Raw genomic sequence first — 17,938 nt, 5'->3', positions numbered from 1 at the left:
CAAGCGCAAAACCTGTACCTTGACCGGCTCCAGCTGCACATAAAGCAGAAATCCGGCGTTGCTTGACTGTCCACCAGTTCTACCGTGCAGACGTGGAGGTTTGTTGGATTATCATTAGCCAGCCTTAGTTAAGCTCACAAGCATCATTTGGATCTCTTCATCTTGTAGTACGTACAAAGTTTGCCACCATCTCAGATCACTGCTGGAAAAGGCTTTTGTTTGAACGCAAAAAATAGAAGAGGCTTTTGTTTACTCGTTAACATTTTTCCCATTTCATATCATAGATTGTCGCAGTTGGCAAATGAATAAAATGCTCTCACTAGCCAATTTTGAGCATAATGAAACTGTTTACAATGTAAACATTTCTTTTAAGACTCGTTAGGACCAAACATGTGGCACACCTTACATTAGACAGTCAACTTATCTCCTCTAATGCAATCAGAAGATAGATAGGTGTACATGGTTCACATCGGCATCACATCCTGATAAAAATAGAGTTACACGATTTGAGGCTACATGAAGTAGCACTTGTACACAAGTGCTGCAACAACACGAACAGGGAAAAGCTCTTCACGCAGCAAGATCCTTGGTTGCCAGGGGCATGAGCTGCAGCAGCACAACTTGTACATAACCAAGCTAGCTATCAATAACAGCATCTGTTAACCGACAAATAATGCAGCAGTCACAATGCCAAACAATTAAAGCCAATAAGATACGTAAGCACCTAAACCATTAGCTTGCAGCTAAATAAGCTGAAACAGAACAAAACAATCTTGCTTCCTGGTGTGTCAAACCAACACAAAGACAACACCAAAAAACAGTACTAAACAATCCTTCAATCCAAAAATTCAACTCAGACCAACCATTTACTTCCATATTCTCTCATTGACAAAATCCGGAGGTCAGTAAACAATCTGGTTTTCCCCAAGTACACCAGCGACTAAACTCCAACCCCCAAACACTAAACCATTTTTTCTTTCACTAGAAGCACACCACATATCAGTTTTTGTACCAAAGATTATTCATAACCAGAACCAAGCTGCTTGCTACTTCCTTGATCTAAAAAAGCTGCTTGCTACAAGTGTAGAGGAAATCAAACAACAGTTCAACCGACCAATACAATAAATTGCCCATAAAAACAGTAAAAAATCCAGGAATGTACAACACAACCATCGACGAAATCCAAGCCCATTATAAGTAATCCCCCTTGTCACATGCATCAGCTCTCTGCTAACCTGGAGCCAAACAACTAGAACAACTCTGTTTACAAATCCAAATCAACCCAAACAGCATGAACTCTAAATCATAATGTATGTGTCTGATCTGAACTCTAATTTATCCTAAATTCAGTGGCACATAGTTCATCGGGATTTCAAAATCCAGGACCAAAAAAATATTCACTAGACTTAGCTATGGTCAGAGACTAACCCAAATAGCTAAGAGGAAAATTAGTAAGAGGCGCTATAGTTCAGATTATTCACTTGGAAAGCACGCCCTCTCAACCAAAACGAACTGCCGCCGGTAGCTTTGATGCACACGTGCACCCCGGCGAAACCAGCCAGATCAGCAGTACCAAAGGAATAAAAGGAACAAAATCAAAAAATAACCAAAAACGTGCAAATCTGGAACAAATGAACAACTAGGAGAAAAGCACAAGTACAGGTCGTGATCCAGCCTCACCGACGGAAACAATGAAGAAAATGATTTCTCACGGCCAGATCCGTGGACGAGGACCGCATCCTCGGAAGATCTCGTGTTGCCCAAACTCGAACTGATCTGGCCGCCGGAGTGGAAGATGACGCCGGATCCGGGTGGTTTGGCACTTTGGCCGCCGTAGTGGAAGAGGACAAGCGCTCCAGCCGTCGCCTCGGTCACAGGCGCAGCGTTGGAGCGGAGGTTGGGTGTGGCGGCGCCATGAGCAGACGAGAGGTGGCCGGTGCAACGGGAATAATGGAAGAGAGAGAGAGAGAGAGAGAGAGAGGAGGGAGCTCGTAGCAGACATGCTTCACGTGGCACGGCGAGGATAAGGAGAGGGAGAGAAGCAGGCCGATGGGCCAAACATGTACGCCCATAGGTGTATCCTGGACCGTATTTGGATGCATAGGCTGACACGAGCCGACACAAACCTGCCAACCAGCCTGGCGGGATTCCAGATCCCAAGCCCATTCCAATGGCCAGGATACCGGCCTGCCTGATGCTCGGCCTCTGAAAGCTCGCACTGGTTAACAGGTCCCTAGTACTAGCAAGATGCTCTCTCTCTGATCTTCAATACCATGTTCTCCTCCGAGATCAATTCGATGTAATTCTTATGGTGTGTTTGTTCGGATCCGATGAACTGTGGATTTGTGATCAGATTGTTCATTGAATATATTTGAATCTTTTGAAGTTTCTTTGATGTGTAGTTGAGTAGCTATGTATGCTTTTCGAGTTATTTGTCTTCTCTAGCCAAGATAGATGGATAATTCTTCAGAGGGAGTGGCGCATATTAGTAGGTTCAATCTTACGGTGTTTTATATCCCGGTGACAGAAAGGGACAAGACACATATTTGTATTGTTGCCTGGAAGGTAAAATGATGGGGTTTAATCTTATTGCTAGATTTTTTTTCCTGTCTACATTATGTCATCTTGCTTATTTCATTGCTCTATTTTCCATTAAACTTAATACCTTAAGATGCATATTGGATAGTGGTTTTGGGATGGAGTAATAATATTAGATGCAATTGGATAACGGTCTACTTATCACAGATGTAATGCCTATACAAGATCACGCCATGAATGATCATAATTATGAATAATGTTTTTATATCAGTTGCCCAACAATAATTTGTCTATCATGCCATTACCTGCTTTTGAGAGAGATGCCACTAGTGAACCTATGGCCCCTGGATCCATTCTCTATTTATACTTGCATTTACACAATTGCTCTTTTATTTACTTTCATTATTTTGTTGTTCCACTATATCATTATCCACCCACTATTTTCTTTTAATCTTGTAACTAGCAAGATGAGCCGATTGACAACCCCCTTGCCAAGTTGGATGCAAGCTTTTATTTTATTTGTGTGCATGTGCTGCTTATCATTTTAGCTTGTTAAGACCTACTGGTTTGATTAAACCATGGTTCTTAACTGAGTGAAATACTTTCTGTTGTTGTGCTATATCACCATCCCTCTTCGGGAAAATCCAACAACTCCTACGGGAGTAGCAGTCTCCTTGTCCAAGTAAACTTCCTAGTTCTATATGATATGAAGGAACCCTGATGTGTGGATGAGCTAATAAGATATACAATTCTCTTTGTATACTAGAGGATACTTCGCACGTTGTTGCGGGAGTTGGTTGATGAAAATTTGAGTTGATAACATGTGAACCAAAATTTAAAATAGATATGACTTATTATATTTGACTATGTATAGTTGTATAATATTTATTGAAATAGGGAAGAATAACTGAATGAAAACATTTCCCCATGCATGCACTGATACACGTTGGTGCTATACAAACGGTTTTTAACCCCTTTCTGTGACGACATTTGGAACCGTCGCCAAGTGAGTGTGGGCGATAGGGGATCCTTCCCACACGACCCAGAAACCGTCGGGGATAAGCCCTCCTGGCACACAAGCTGGCTCGTGTGCGATCGGGCGAGGCATCGAAACCCAATTGTTTCCGTTCATATGTACATCCCACACGGTAAATCCCAGAAGAACATTTCCATTCATATGTATATCACACACAGTCAATCCAAGGAGTACGTTTCCGTTCTTATGTACATCCCACACAGTGAATCCAGGGAAAACATTTCTGTTTGTATGTACTTCCCACACAGTCAATCCAGGGAAAGTGTTTCTGTTCGATGTACATCCCACACAGTCAATCCAGGAAAAATGTTTCTGTTCATATGTACATCCCAAACAATTAGGCCGCTATAGTCGTGTGAAAAAGGTGGACATCAACATTTAATCTGCCGATATGTTTGTGATAGATACGTTATCGCACATGGTTCAAGAATGTAAAATGTGTGCGGTGCCTCTACTAATGCCAATATGTACATTTTCGTAACTGTGTGCGATTGGTATTCCTATCACACACGCGCACTGGTTTGAAACGTTTGCCGTATTACCATGAATCCCACACGCATATCAGATCAAACCGTGTGCGTCCGAAGGGCATCGCAAACGTTTCACGTAAAAAACTGTCTGTTTTCTTTTTTCATCGCACACGATGTTTTCTTTCTAACCGTGTGCACATTATTTTATTTGCTCCTGTACAATTTTTTTGGCTGTAATTTATTATTTGAATTGGAAATTTTGAAATATGAAACGTGCAATTCAAATTCTCAGCACAATGGTTCAACAACGAATCCACAAATAAAATTGTCAGTGCAATATGTTCAGTAATTACAGGATTAGACATCAATTAACTATGATGAACCACAATATTTATAGGCGGTAAAGGTGAAGAGACAAGTGTATATCATTTTGACTGCCGATGTTGTTGAAGAAGCGGAATGCCCATAATGTGCCTTCCTGCATGCCATAGGCACGAACAACTTTTGTCCAACCCCTTGTGACGATCGCCCGCTCATCCTTCACCGCCTTCAGGAAGACTTCTAGAGCATTATCATGGTAGCATGGATTATATAAATAACCTTAGTTGCCTCCACTCCAGTCATATAGTTTGCAAGGTAATCATCAGTAAATAGCTTCGGAAACCACTGAAAAGAGAAAAATATCATATCATGAGGTCTAATAGAGTAATTTGTTGTGGGCAGGAGGAAAGGCAACAGATTACTTACCGTCCTAAAGTTCACTGATGTCTTGGACAAAGTGTAAATAAAGAACTTAATTCCCATCACCCGTTTCTTTTGCCTAACAATCTTTCTTAGTTTCCTCACTTGACGCTTGTTCATGAATATCTCATTACCCCATACGCAAAAGGGATCGAAGCGTGGATCAGTACCGCCCATATACGTACCTACAAGCAACCAGTAAATTTTAGAAGCTAAATGAGGTTGCACAAATGATGTAAAATACAATTACCTAAATTTTAGTATGCCAGGTCGCGATGCCGTGGTCAAGGCTAGGAGGTGAGCGGCCCGAGGTCCGGTAAGAGCTCATGAGACGCGATGCTCACGAGGTCCCCCTTGGCGTGCAAGCAGCTGCCCAAAGAATCGAAAAGGGAAGTGGGACTGCCAAAATGGAACTGCGAGGCGGGGTGTGCGGGGAGCGAAGCTGGTGCCGCGGTGAACCGGGATTTATCTTTTAGTATCTTAGTCCGTCAGGAAGATGATGCTTGCTCCTGCGCCAGCGGCGGTACCATTGGGCTTGGCCTGCAGCGACCACCTTCCTGCCCCGCTCGCCTGGGTGCTCTACGTCCTCGGGACCCGGCCCTCGAGCGAGCTCAGCCGCCGCTGGTATGCCAGGTCGCGATGCCGTGGTCAAGGCCAGGGGGTGAGGGCTGGAGAGCCAGTAGGAACTCCCGAGACGCGATGCTCGGGAGGCCCCCCTTTAACACGCAAGCGACTCGCGAGGCCAAATGGTGGTCGTCCAAGCCGACCCGTGGCCCACTGCCAAACGAATCTGCAGGTTAGATGACAGGAAATACTGGGAACCCCTGCGGAGTGGGACTACAGCCCAGGGCATATGACAGAGGCACCGAGGACCTGGCGAGGTGGTGTGCGCGAGGCGGGTCACAAACCAGAGCTCGAACCCCGGGTTTATCAGCATTGCAGGGACGGACCCGAGCACAAGCGTCGAGCCGACATAAGTTGTTATGCAGCGATGTGGGAGAGGTGCAAGCCAGCGAACACATGGGGGGCCACGAGGCGGCTAAGGCTCGCGGTCGTAAGGTGACGATCATAGGTAAACTCACAGAAATGGTTAGATAGTCCTGGTGAGTGCAAAACGATACATGCCGCAGGGCCGGACCCACATGGCCTGGGGATGATGCAGCCCAAGGGGCGCCCCCAGACTGAGTGAATTAGAGAGATGTCACCTGGTACCGTCGCTGAAGACGTGTTGAAGTAGCCAAAAAACGCGAGCTACTGGAGTCGTTCCTTACGAGCCGCTCTGGTGCCGAGCCTTGGGAGGCTCAGAGGGCCCGGGAGGCTCCTCAAGGTGCTCCTCCATCTCCGCTAGGATCGCCTGATGCCTGGCCTCGCAAGCCGTCAGGGCGTCTCTCATGCAGCGCTGGAACACCACAGCCATGCCCGGCAGGCCGAAGGGCATGCGAATGTAGCTGTGAGGTGGACCCTCGCACTGGCCGACACGAGTCGGCGAGATGAGCTGCCAAGACGCGGATCTGTTGAGCCCGGGGATGTCGATGTAGACGCGGAACTCCTTACCCTCGCTAGGGCAATGAGCTGCGCCGCGCCGCAGGCGACTATCGCCTTGCAGAAGCCTTGCTTCTTGAATCTCCTCGATTGCCTTGCCGATGAACTCCTGAACGCCTGGTGCCTCACGCTTGATGCCTTCTCCTAGGAAGCGTGCTCTGAAGAGCGCCTCCACATGGTGCTCGAGCGCATCCCTCATGACCCTGGCTAGGTCTGAGGCCCTCCCGAGGAGAGCCCCCGAGCCCAGCCTGAGAGGGGCACCGGGCGCCCTTTCCTATGCGATGGGTGAAGGTGCCGCGTCCGGAGACACGAGGCTCAGAGTGATGTCCTCGAGTGATGCTCCTTCACGAGACCCCTGTCCCAGTTGTGGCTTCTTCGTCTTGGGGGCGACCTCAGGAGGGAGGGCGCCATCCTCGTCTTCAGGGTTCTCGACTGTTGTAGCCTGGAAGGCGCGCTCGAGGGAGCACACTGCATCCTTCTCTTGGCACGCGACCATGATAGCGCCGCCGCTTACTTGCATCTTGAGGATGTTGTAGCCGTGGTGCGTAGCTGCCATGAACTTGGCCAGTGCCGGGTACCCTAGGATGGCGTTGTAGGGCAGGCGGATGTCGGCGACATCAAAGTCGATGAGTTCAGTGTGGTAGTTGTTACACTCGCCGAAGGTGACAGGGAGGCGAACCTGCCCTATCGGGTGTGTGGAACCATCGGTCACTCCTGAAAATGGCTTGGTTGGGTGAAGCTGGTAGTATGGCACTTGGAGCCTGTCGAACGTCTGAATAGACAGAATATTGAGCCCTGCTCCACCATTGATGAGAGTCTTGTTGATGACCACGTTGCTGATGATGGGGGAGCAGAGCATAGGGAGTGCGCCAATAGTGTCCGCGCACTTGAGCTGGTCCGAGGAGTTGAAGGTGATGGCACACTTGGACCACCTGAGAGGGCGAGTTGCTTCGGGCTTGGGGAGCGCTGCAGTCACCTCGTGCGCGAACTGCTTGAAGAAGCAGTGGGAAGCCGGGGCCTGTGAGCTGCCCAAGATGCAGGCGATGGCTCGAGGCTCCTGGAAGCCCCCAGCTGCCTCGTCCTGGTGGTGATCTTCATTCCTTCTTGGCGGTGGAGGAAGAGGAGGCAGAGCTGTGTTACCCTTAGGGCGCTCCTCACGAGGCTGCTCCCTCCAGGCGCCCTCGCGAGGCTGGCCCTGCCAGCGGTCCTCACGAGTCTGGTCGCGCCACTCCTGACAATGGTCGCGTCCGTCCCAGCGTCCTCCGCCTCGGCCACCTCCATGACGGTAGCCTCGATTGTTGCACTCGGGGCATCGATCGAGGTGCCCGTCATGGAGGGCCTTGAGCTCTCGGCAGTCGTTGGTGTTGTGGTTGTGAACGTTGTGGAAGACGCAGAACAACCGGTTGCTCTTGGATGACTCGAGGTGGTCGCAGCCGCGCTTCGTCTCTGGCTCAGCCGCAAGCATGGCCGGCCCCTTGCGCTTCACGTACTTGGTCTTGGCCTTCTTGTCTTCTGGATCAGCATCGGGGAGCTCGAGGAGGGAGAGGCATCCCTCCTCAGCCCTCGCGCACTTGTTCGCCATGTTGAACATCTCTAGAGATGTGCAGAGATCCTCGTGGATGGCGAGTTCCTCCTTCATCTTGACATCGCGGACGCCATCGGTGAATGCTGAAATGATGGCCTCGTCCGACACCTTGGGGATCTTGAGGCGAACGTTGTTGAAGCGCTGGATATGAAGGAAATATGCCCTAGAGGCAATAATAAAGTTATTATTTATTTCCTTATAATCATGATAAATGTTTATTATTCATGCTAGAATTGTATTTACCGGAAACATAATACATGTGTGAATACATAGACAAACGTAGTGTCACTAGTATGCCTCTACTTGACTAGCTCGTTAATCAAAGATGGTTATGTTTCCTAACCATGAACAATGAGTTGTTATTTGATTAACGAGGTCACATCATTAGCAAAATGATCTGATTGACATGACCCAATCCATTAGCTTAGCACCCGATCGTTTAGTATGTTGCTATTGCTTTCTTCATGACTTATACATGTTCCTATGACTATGAGATTATGCAACTCCCGTTTACCGGAGGAACACTTTGGGTACTACCAAACGTCACAACGTAACTGGGTGATTATAAAGGAGTACTACAGGTGTCTCCAATGGTCGATGTTGGGTTGGCGTATTTCGAGATTAGGATTTGTCACTCCGATTGTCGGAGAGGTATCTCTGGGCCCTCTCGGTAATACACATCACATAAGCCTTGCAAGCATTACAACTAATATGTTAGTTGTGAGATGATGTATTATGGAACGAGTAAAGAGACTTGCCGGTAACGAGATTGAACTAGGTATTGGATACCGACGATCGAATCTCGGGCAAGTAACATACCGATGACAAAGGGAACAACGTATGTTGTTATGCAGTCTGACCGATAAAGATCTTCGTAGAATATGTAGGAGCCAATATGGGCATCCAGGTCCCTCTATTGGTTATTGACCAGAGACGTGTCTCGGTCATGTCTACATTGTTCTCGAACCCGTAGGGTCCGCACGCTTAAGGTTACGATGACAGTTATATTATGAGTTTATGCATTTTGATGTACCGAAGGTTGTTCGGAGTCCCGGATGTGATCACGGACATGACAAGGAGTCTTGAAATGGTCGAGACATAAAGATTGATATATTGGAAGCCTATGTTTGGACATCGGAAGTGTTCCGGGTGAAATCGGGATTTTACCGGGTTACCGGGAGGTTACCGGAACCCCCCGGGAGCCATATGGGCCATCATGGGCCTTAGTGGAAAGGAGAAAGGGGCAGCCCAAGGGGGCTGCGCACCTCCCCCCTTCCCCTAGTCCTATTAGGACTAGGAGAGGTGGCCGGCCACCCCTCTCCCTCTTTCCCCCTTGGGAATCCTAGTTGGAATAGGATTGGGGGGGGAGTCCTACTCCCGGTAGGAGTAGGACTCCTCCTGCGCCTCTCTCTCTTGGCCGGCGCCCCCTCCCCCCTTGGCTCCTTTATATACTGAGGTAGAGGCACCCCAAAGACACACAAGTTGACACAAGTTGATCCACGTGATCTATTCCTTAGCCGTGTGCGGTGCCCCCTGCCACCATATTCCTCGATAATACTGTAGCGGAGTTTAGGCGAAGCCCTGCTGCTGTAGTTCATCAAGATCGTCACCACGCTGTCGTGCTGACGAAACTCTTCCCCGACACTTTGCTGGATCGGAGTCCGGGGATCGTCATCGAGCTGAACGTGTGCTTGAACTCGGAGGTGCCGTAGTTTCGGTACTTGATCGGTTGGATCGTGAAGACGTACGACTACTTCCTCTACGTCGTGTCATCGCTTCCGCAGTCGGTCTGCATTGGGTACGTAGACAATACTCTCCCCTCGTTGCTATGCATCACATGATCCTGTGTGTGCGTAGGAAATTTTTTGAAATTACTACGAAACCCATCAGTGGCATCCGAGCGAGGTTATTTATGTTGATGTAATATGCACGAGTAGAACACAAGTGAGTTGTGGACGATACAAGTCATACTGCCTACCAGCATGTCATACTTTGGTTCGGCGGTATTGTTGGACGAGACGACCCGGACCAACCTTACGCGTACGCTTACGCGAGACCGGTTCCCTCGACGTGCTTTGCACAGAGATGGCTTGCGGGCAACTGTCTCTCCAACTTTAGTTGAACCAAGTATGGCTACGCCCGGTCCTTGCGAAGGTTAAAACGGAGTCTATTTGACAAACTATCGTTGTGGTTTTGATGCGTAGGTGAGATTGGTTCTTACTTAAGCCCGTAGCAGCCACGTAAAACATGCAACAACAAAGTAGAGGACGTCTAACTTGTTTTGCAGGGCATGTTGTGATGTGATATGGTCAAAGCATGATGCTGAATTTTATTGTATGAGATGATCATGTTTTGTAACCGAGTTATCGGCAACTGGCAGGAGCCATATGGTTGTCGCTTTATTGTATGCAATGCAATCGCGATGTAATGCTTTACTTTATTACTAAACGGTAGTGATAGTCGTGGAAGCATAAGATTGGCGAGACGACAACGATGCTACGATGGAGATCAAGGTGTCGCGCCGGTGACGATGGTGATCATGACGGTGCTTCGGAGATGGAGATCACAAGCACAAGATGATGATGACCATATCATATCACTTATATTGATTGCATGTGATGTTTATCTTTTTATGCATCTTATCTTGCTTTGATTGACGGTAGCATTATAAGATGATCTCTCACTAAATTATCAAGAAGTGTTCTCCCTGAGTATGCACCGTTGTCAAAGTTCGTCGTGCCCAGACACCACGTGATGATCGGGTGTGATAAGCTCTACGTCCATCTACAACGGGTGCAAGCCAGTTTTGCACACGCAGAATACTCAGGTTAAACTTGACGAGCCTAGCATATGCAGATATGGCCTCGGAACACGGAGACCGAAAGGTCGAGCGTGAATCATATAGTATATATGATCAACATAACGATGTTCACCATTGAAAACTACTCCATCTCACGTGATGATCGGTCATGGTTTAGTTGATTTGGATCACGTAATCACTTAGAGGATTAGAGGGATGTCTATCTAAGTGGGAGTTCTTAAATAATATGATTAATTGAACTTAAATTTATCATGAACTTAGTACCTGATAGTATCTTGCTTGTTTATGTTGATTGTAGATAGATGGCTCGTGCTGTTGTTCCGTTGAATTTTAATGCGTTCCTTGAGAAAGCAAAGTTGAAAGATGATGGTAGCAATTACACGGACTGGGTCCGTAACTTGAGGATTATCCTCATTGCTGCACAGAAAAATTACGTCCTGGAAGCACCGCTGGGTGCCAGGCCTGCTGCTGGAGCAACACCAGATGTTATGAACGTCTGGCAGAGCAAAGCTGATGACTACTCGATAGTTCAGTGTGCCATGCTTTACGGCTTAGAATCGGGACTTCAACGACGTTTTGAACGTCATGGAGCATATGAGATGTTCGAGGAGTTGAAGTTAATATTTCAAGCAAATGCCCGAATTGAGAGATATGAAGTCTCCAATAAGTTCTATAGCTGCAAGATGGAGGAGAACAGTTCTGTCAGTGAGCATATACTCAAAATGTCTGGGTATAATAATCACTTGATTCAATTGGGAGTTAATCTTCCGGATGATTGCGTTATTGACAGAATTCTCCAATCACTACCACCAAGCTACAAGAGCTTCGTGATGAACTATAATATGCAAGGGATGAACAAGACTATTCCCGAGCTCTTCGCAATGCTGAAAGCTGTGGAGGTAGAAATCAAGAAGGAGCATCAAGTGTTGATGGTTAACAAAACCACTAGTTTCAAGAAAAAGGGCAAAGGGAAGAAAAAGGGGAACTTCAAGAAGAACAGCAAGCAAGTTGCTGCTCAAGAGAAGAAACCCAAGTCTGGACCTAAGCCTGAAACAGAGTGCTTCTACTGCAAGCAGACTGGTCACTGGAAGCGGAACTGCCCCAAGTATTTGGCGGATAAGAAGGATGGCAAGGTGAACAAAGGTATATGTGATATACATGTTATTGATGTGTACCTTACTAGAGCTCGCAGTAGCACCTGGGTATTTGATACTGGTTCTGTTGCTAATATTTGCAACTCGAAACAGGGACTACAGAATAAGCGGGCACTGGCAAAGGACGAGGTGACGATGCGCGTGGGAAATGGTTCCAAAGTCGATGTGATCGCAGTCGGCACGCTACCTCTACATCTACCTTCGGGATTAATATTAGACCTAAGTAATTGTTATTTGGTGCCAGCGTTGAGCATGAACATTATATCTGGATCTTGTTTAATGCGAGACGGTTATTCATTTAAATCAGAGAATAATGGTTGTTCTATTTATATGAGTAATATCTTTTATGGTCATGCACCCTTGAAGAGTGGTCTATTCTTATTGAATCTCGATAGTAGTAATACACATGTTCATAATGTTGAAGCCAAAAGATGCAGAGTTGATAACGAAAGTGCAACTTATTTGTGGCACTGTCGTTTAGGTCATATCGGTATAAAGCGCATGAAGAAACTCCATGCTGATGGACTTTTGGAACCACTTGATTATGAATCACTTGGTACTTGCGAACCGTGCCTCATGGGCAAGATGACTAAAACACCGTTCTCCGGTACTATGGAGAGAGCAACAGATTTGTTGGAAATCATACATACCGATGTATGTGGCCCGATGAATATTGAGGCTCGTGGCGGATATAGTTATTTTCTCACCTTCACAGATGATTTAAGCAGATATGGGTATATCTACTTAATGAAACATAAGTCTGAAACATTTGAAAAGTTCAAAGAATTTCAGAGTGAAGTTGAAAATCATCGTAACAAGAAAATAAAGTTTCTACGATCTGATCGTGGAGGAGAATATTTGAGTTACGAGTTTGGTGTATATTTGAAAAACTATGGAATAGTTTCGCAACTCACGCCACCCGGAACACCACAGCGTAATGGTGTGTCCGAACGTCGTAATCGTACTTTACTAGATATGGTGCGATCTATGATGTCTCTTACTGATTTACCGCTATCATTTTGGGGATATGCTTTAGAGACGGCCGCATTCACGTTAAATAGGGCACCATCAAAATCCGTTGAGACGACGCCTTATGAACTGTGGTTTGGAAAGAAACCAAAGTTGTCGTTTCTTAAAGTTTGGGGTTGCGATGCTTATGTGAAAAAGCTTGAACCTGATAAGCTCGAACCCAAATCGGAGAAATGTGTCTTCATAGGATACCCAAAGGAAACTGTTGGGTACACCTTCTATCACAGATCCGAAGGCAAGACATTCGTTGCTAAGAATGGATCATTTCTAGAGAAGGAGTTTCTCTCGAAAGAAGTGAGTGGGAGGAAAGTAGAACTTGACGAGGTAACTGTACCTGCTCCCTTACTGGAAAGTAGTTCATCACAGAAAACTGTTTCAGTGACACCTACACCAGTTAGTGAGGAAGCCAATGATAATGATCATGAAACTTCAGATCAAGATACTACTGAACCTCGTAGATCAACCAGGGTAAGATCCGCACCCGAGTGGTACGGTAATCCTGTTCTGGAGGTCATGCTACTAGATCATGATGAACCTACGAACTATGAAGAAGCGATGGTGAGCCCAGATTCCGCAAAGTGGCTTGAAGCCATGAAATCTGAGATGGGATCCATGTATGAGAACAAAGTGTGGACTTTGGTTGACTTGCCCGATAATCGGCAAGCAATTGAGAATAAATGGATCTTCAAGAAGAAGACTGACGCTGATGGTAATGTTACTGTCTACAAAGCTCGACTTGTCGCAAAAGGTTTTCGGCAAGTTCAAGGGATTGACTACGATGAGACCTTCTCACCCGTAGCGATGCTTAAGTCTGTCCGAATCATGTTAGCAATTGCCGCATTTTATGATTATGAAATTTGGCAGATGGATGTCAAAACTGCATTCCTGAATGGATTTCTGGAAGAAGAGTTGTATATGATGCAACCAGAAGGTTTTGTCGATCCAAAGGAAGCTAACAAAGTGTGCAAGCTCCAGCGATCCATTTATGGACTGGTGCAAGCCTCTCGGAGTTGGAATAAACGTTTTGATAGTGTGATCAAAGCATTTGGTTTTATACAGACTTTCGGAGAAGCCTGTATTTACAAGAAAGTGAGTGGGAGCTCTGTAGCATTTCTGATATTATATGTGGATGACATATTACTAATTGGAAATGATATAGAATTTCTGGATAGCATAAAGGGATACTTGAATAAAAGTTTTTCAATGAAAGACCTCGGTGAAGCTGCTTACATATTAGGCATTAAGATCTATAGAGATAGATCAAGACGCTTAATTGGACTTTCACAAAGCACATACCTTGACAAAATTTTGAAGAAATTCAAAATGGATCAAGCAAAGAAAGGATTCTTGCCTGTATTACAAGGTGTGAAGTTGAGTAAAACTCAATGCCCGACCACTGCAGAAGATAGAGAGAATATGAAAGATGTTCCCTATGCATCAGCCATAGGCTCTATCATGTATGCAATGCTGTGTACCAGACCTGATGTGTGCCTTGCTATAAGTTTAGCAGGGAGGTACCAAAGTAATCCAGGAGTGGATCACTGGACAGCGGTCAAGAACATCCTGAAATACCTGAAAAGGACTAAGGATATGTTTCTCGTATATGGAGGTGACAAAGAGCTCACCGTAAAAGGTTACGTTGATGCAAGCTTTGACACTGATCCGGACGATTCTAAATCGCAAACCGGATACGTGTTTACATTAAACGGTGGAGCTGTCAGTTGGTGCAGTTCTAAACAAAGCGTTGTAGCGGGATCTACATGTGAAGCGGAATACATAGCTGCTTCGGAAGCAGCAAACGAAGGAGTCTGGATGAAGGAGTTCATATCCGATCTAGGTGTCATACCTAGTGCATCGGGTCCAATGAAAATCTTTTGTGACAATACTGGTGCAATTGCCTTGGCAAAGGAATCCAGATTTCACAAAAGGACCAAACACATCAAGAGACGCTTCAACTCCATCCGGGATCTAGTCCATGTGGGAGACATAGAGATTTGCAAGATACATACGGATCTGAATGTTGCAGACCCATTGACTAAGCCTCTTCCACGAGCAAAACATGATCAGCACCAAGGCTCCATGGGTGTTAGAATCATTACAGTGTAATCTAGATTATTGACTCTAGTGCAAGTGGGAGACTGAAGGAAATATGCCCTAGAGGCAATAATAAAGTTATTATTTATTTCCTTATAATCATGATAAATGTTTATTATTCATGCTAGAATTGTATTTACCGGAAACATAATACATGTGTGAATACATAGACAAACGTAGTGTCACTAGTATGCCTCTACTTGACTAGCTCGTTAATCAAAGATGGTTATGTTTCCTAACCATGAACAATGAGTTGTTATTTGATTAACGAGGTCACATCATTAGCAGAATGATCTGATTGACATGACCCAATCCATTAGCTTAGCACCCGATCGTTTAGTATGTTGCTATTGCTTTCTTCATGACTTATACATGTTCCTATGACTATGAGATTATGCAACTCCCGTTTACCGGAGGAACACTTTGGGTACTACCAAACGTCACAACGTAACTGGGTGATTATAAAGGAGTACTACAGGTGTCTCCAATGGTCGATGTTGGGTTGGCGTATTTCGAGATTAGGATTTGTCACTCCGATTGTCGGAGAGGTATCTCTAGGCCCTCTCGGTAATACACATCACATAAGCCTTGCAAGCATTACAACTAATATGTTAGTTGTGAGATGATGTATTACGGAACGAGTAAAGAGACTTGCCGGTAACGAGATTGAACTAGGTATTGGATACCGACGATCGAATCTCGGGCAAGTAACATACCGATGACAAAGGGAACAACGCATGTTGTTATGCGGTCTGACTGATAAAGATCTTCGTAGAATATGTAGGAGCCAATATGGGCATCCAGGTCCTGCTATTGGTTATTGACCAGAGACGTGTCTCGGTCATGTCTACATTGTTCTCGAACCCGTAGGGTCCGCACGCTTAAGGTTACGATGACAGTTATATTATGAGTTTATGCATTTTGATGTACCGAAGGTTGTTCGGAGTCCCGGATGTGATCACGGACATGACGAGGAGTCTCGAAATGGTCGAGACATAAAGATTGATATATTGGAAGCCTATGTTTGGACATCGGAAGTGTTCCGGGTGAAATCGGGATTTTACCGGGTTACCGGGAGGTTACCGGAACCCCCCGGGAGCCATATGGGCCATCATGGGCCTTAGTGGAAAGGAGAAAGGGGCAGCCCAAGGGGGCTGCGCACCTCCCCCCTTCCCCTAGTCCTATTAGGACTAGGAGAGGTGGCCGGCCACCCCTCTCCCTCTTTCCCCCTTGGGAATCCTAGTTGGAATAGGATTGGGGGGGGGGGAGTCCTACTCCCGGTAGGAGTAGGACTCCTCCTGCGCCTCTCTCTCTTGGCCGGCGCCCCCTCCCCCCTTGGCTCCTTTATATACTGAGGTAGAGGCACCCCAAAGACACACAAGTTGACACAAGTTGATCCACGTGATCTATTCCTTAGCCGTGTGCGGTGCCCCCTGCCACCATATTCCTCGATAATACTGTAGCAGAGTTTAGGCGAAGCCCTGCTGCTGTAGTTCATCAAGATCGTCACCACGCCGTCGTGCTGACGAAACTCTTCCCCGACACTTTGATGGATCGGAGTCCGGGGATCGTCATCGAGCTGAACGTGTGCTTGAACTCGGAGGTGCCGTAGTTTCGGTACTTGATCGGTTGGATCGTGAAGATGTACGACTACTTCCTCTACGTCGTGTCATCGCTTCCGCAGTCGGTCTGCGTTGGGTACGTAGACAATACTCTCCCCTCGTTGCTATGCATCACATGATCCTGTGTGTGCGTAGGAAATTTTTTGAAATTACTACGAAACCCATCAGGATATACTTCTGCAGGGTCTCTCCAGGTTGCTGCTGGATGTGACGCAGGTCACCCGCGTCCGGCGGACGGTTGCAAGTGCCCTGGAAGTTGGTGATGAAGCGGCCACGCATCTCCTCCCAGGAAGAAACCGACCCCTAGGGTAGGTTCAGGAGCCAAGAATGTGCGCCATCCTTGAGGGCCATCGGGAACCAGTTTGCCATGATCTTCTCGTCACCGATGGTCGCCTCGATGCTCAGCTCGTAGAGCTGCAGGAACTCGGCGGGTTCGGCGGTGCCATCGTAGCGTGGAGGCAGATCAGGCTTGAAGTTGCTTGGCTAGACGACGTTGCTGAGCTCCTGGGTGAACGCACGGCATCCTGCCGTGGCCACTAGAGGTCGTCGAGGGGGTGGAAACTGGTCTTGGTGCACGTGCACCGCCACCTCCTGCGGCAGTACATGGGCCTGGTGCTTGGATGCTGGAAGCACGCGTGCTTCTCCTTGGGGACGCTACACCACCTGGCAGCTCACGTCCTCCCAAGCCGGTGCAGGGCGAGGCGGGTTGCGCCGTGGTGCCACACGCCTTGGCTCGATGATTACGCCCTGGGTCGAAGGTGGTGGAGGAGCCCCGTGCGCCACGTCGCCCGCTGTAGGTGGTTGCTGAGGCAGCGAGTGAGCCGGATCGGTGGAGCCCCCGTGCGCCACACTGATGAGCTCAGCGATCCGCTCGAGCCACTCCTCGTAGAGGTCACCAACCGGGCAGTATCGAAGGAGCTCCCGCGCCATGAGCAGAGCAGCCTGCGCGTCCGCCTGGCCGTGATGCGCGTGGGATGATGAAGCTGCTAGGGTCAATGACGGAGTAGCGGTGCGCCCGTCGCGATGCACCGACGGGTGCATAGTGATGAAGCCTGTTGCTCGTGGTTGACAGGGCCCATGACGGTGTTGGCTATCAGAGATGGAGCGCAATGGGCGCAACCGTCACCCGCTGGAGCCGTCTGAGTGACGCGGGCAGCGACTGCGGCCCAACGCTCGGCACGAGCTCGGCGTGTGTCGGCCATGGAGGTGTCGGAGTGGCGGTGGATCGATCGATGGAAGAGAAGATCTGATGCACCCCTACCTGCCGCGCCAAATGTCGGATTAAGGGATCCACAAACCCTTGAGA

The 17,938-nt window shown here is 47.4% G+C and overlaps 1 long non-coding RNA gene across 1 annotated transcript; it reads right to left on the bottom strand.

Annotated features, from left to right (window-relative positions):
• Nucleotides 1–302: 302 nt before the first annotated feature.
• Nucleotides 303–2,021, bottom strand: LOC119336244. Its single transcript, XR_005162322.1, has 2 exons — nucleotides 1,681–2,021; nucleotides 303–656 (listed from the first exon to the last, which is right to left on the bottom strand). It is a non-coding gene; the product is annotated as an uncharacterized LOC119336244 (long non-coding RNA).
• Between the last annotated feature and the right edge of the window lie 15,917 nt (nucleotides 2,022–17,938).

The sequence above is a fragment of the Triticum dicoccoides genome, chromosome 1B, assembly GCF_002162155.2.
Source record: "Triticum dicoccoides isolate Atlit2015 ecotype Zavitan chromosome 1B, WEW_v2.0, whole genome shotgun sequence".
Lineage (NCBI taxonomy): Eukaryota > Viridiplantae > Streptophyta > Magnoliopsida > Poales > Poaceae > Triticum > Triticum dicoccoides.
The sequence above is the reverse complement of the archived record's forward strand: the minus strand, read 5'-3'. Positions and strand labels throughout refer to the sequence as shown.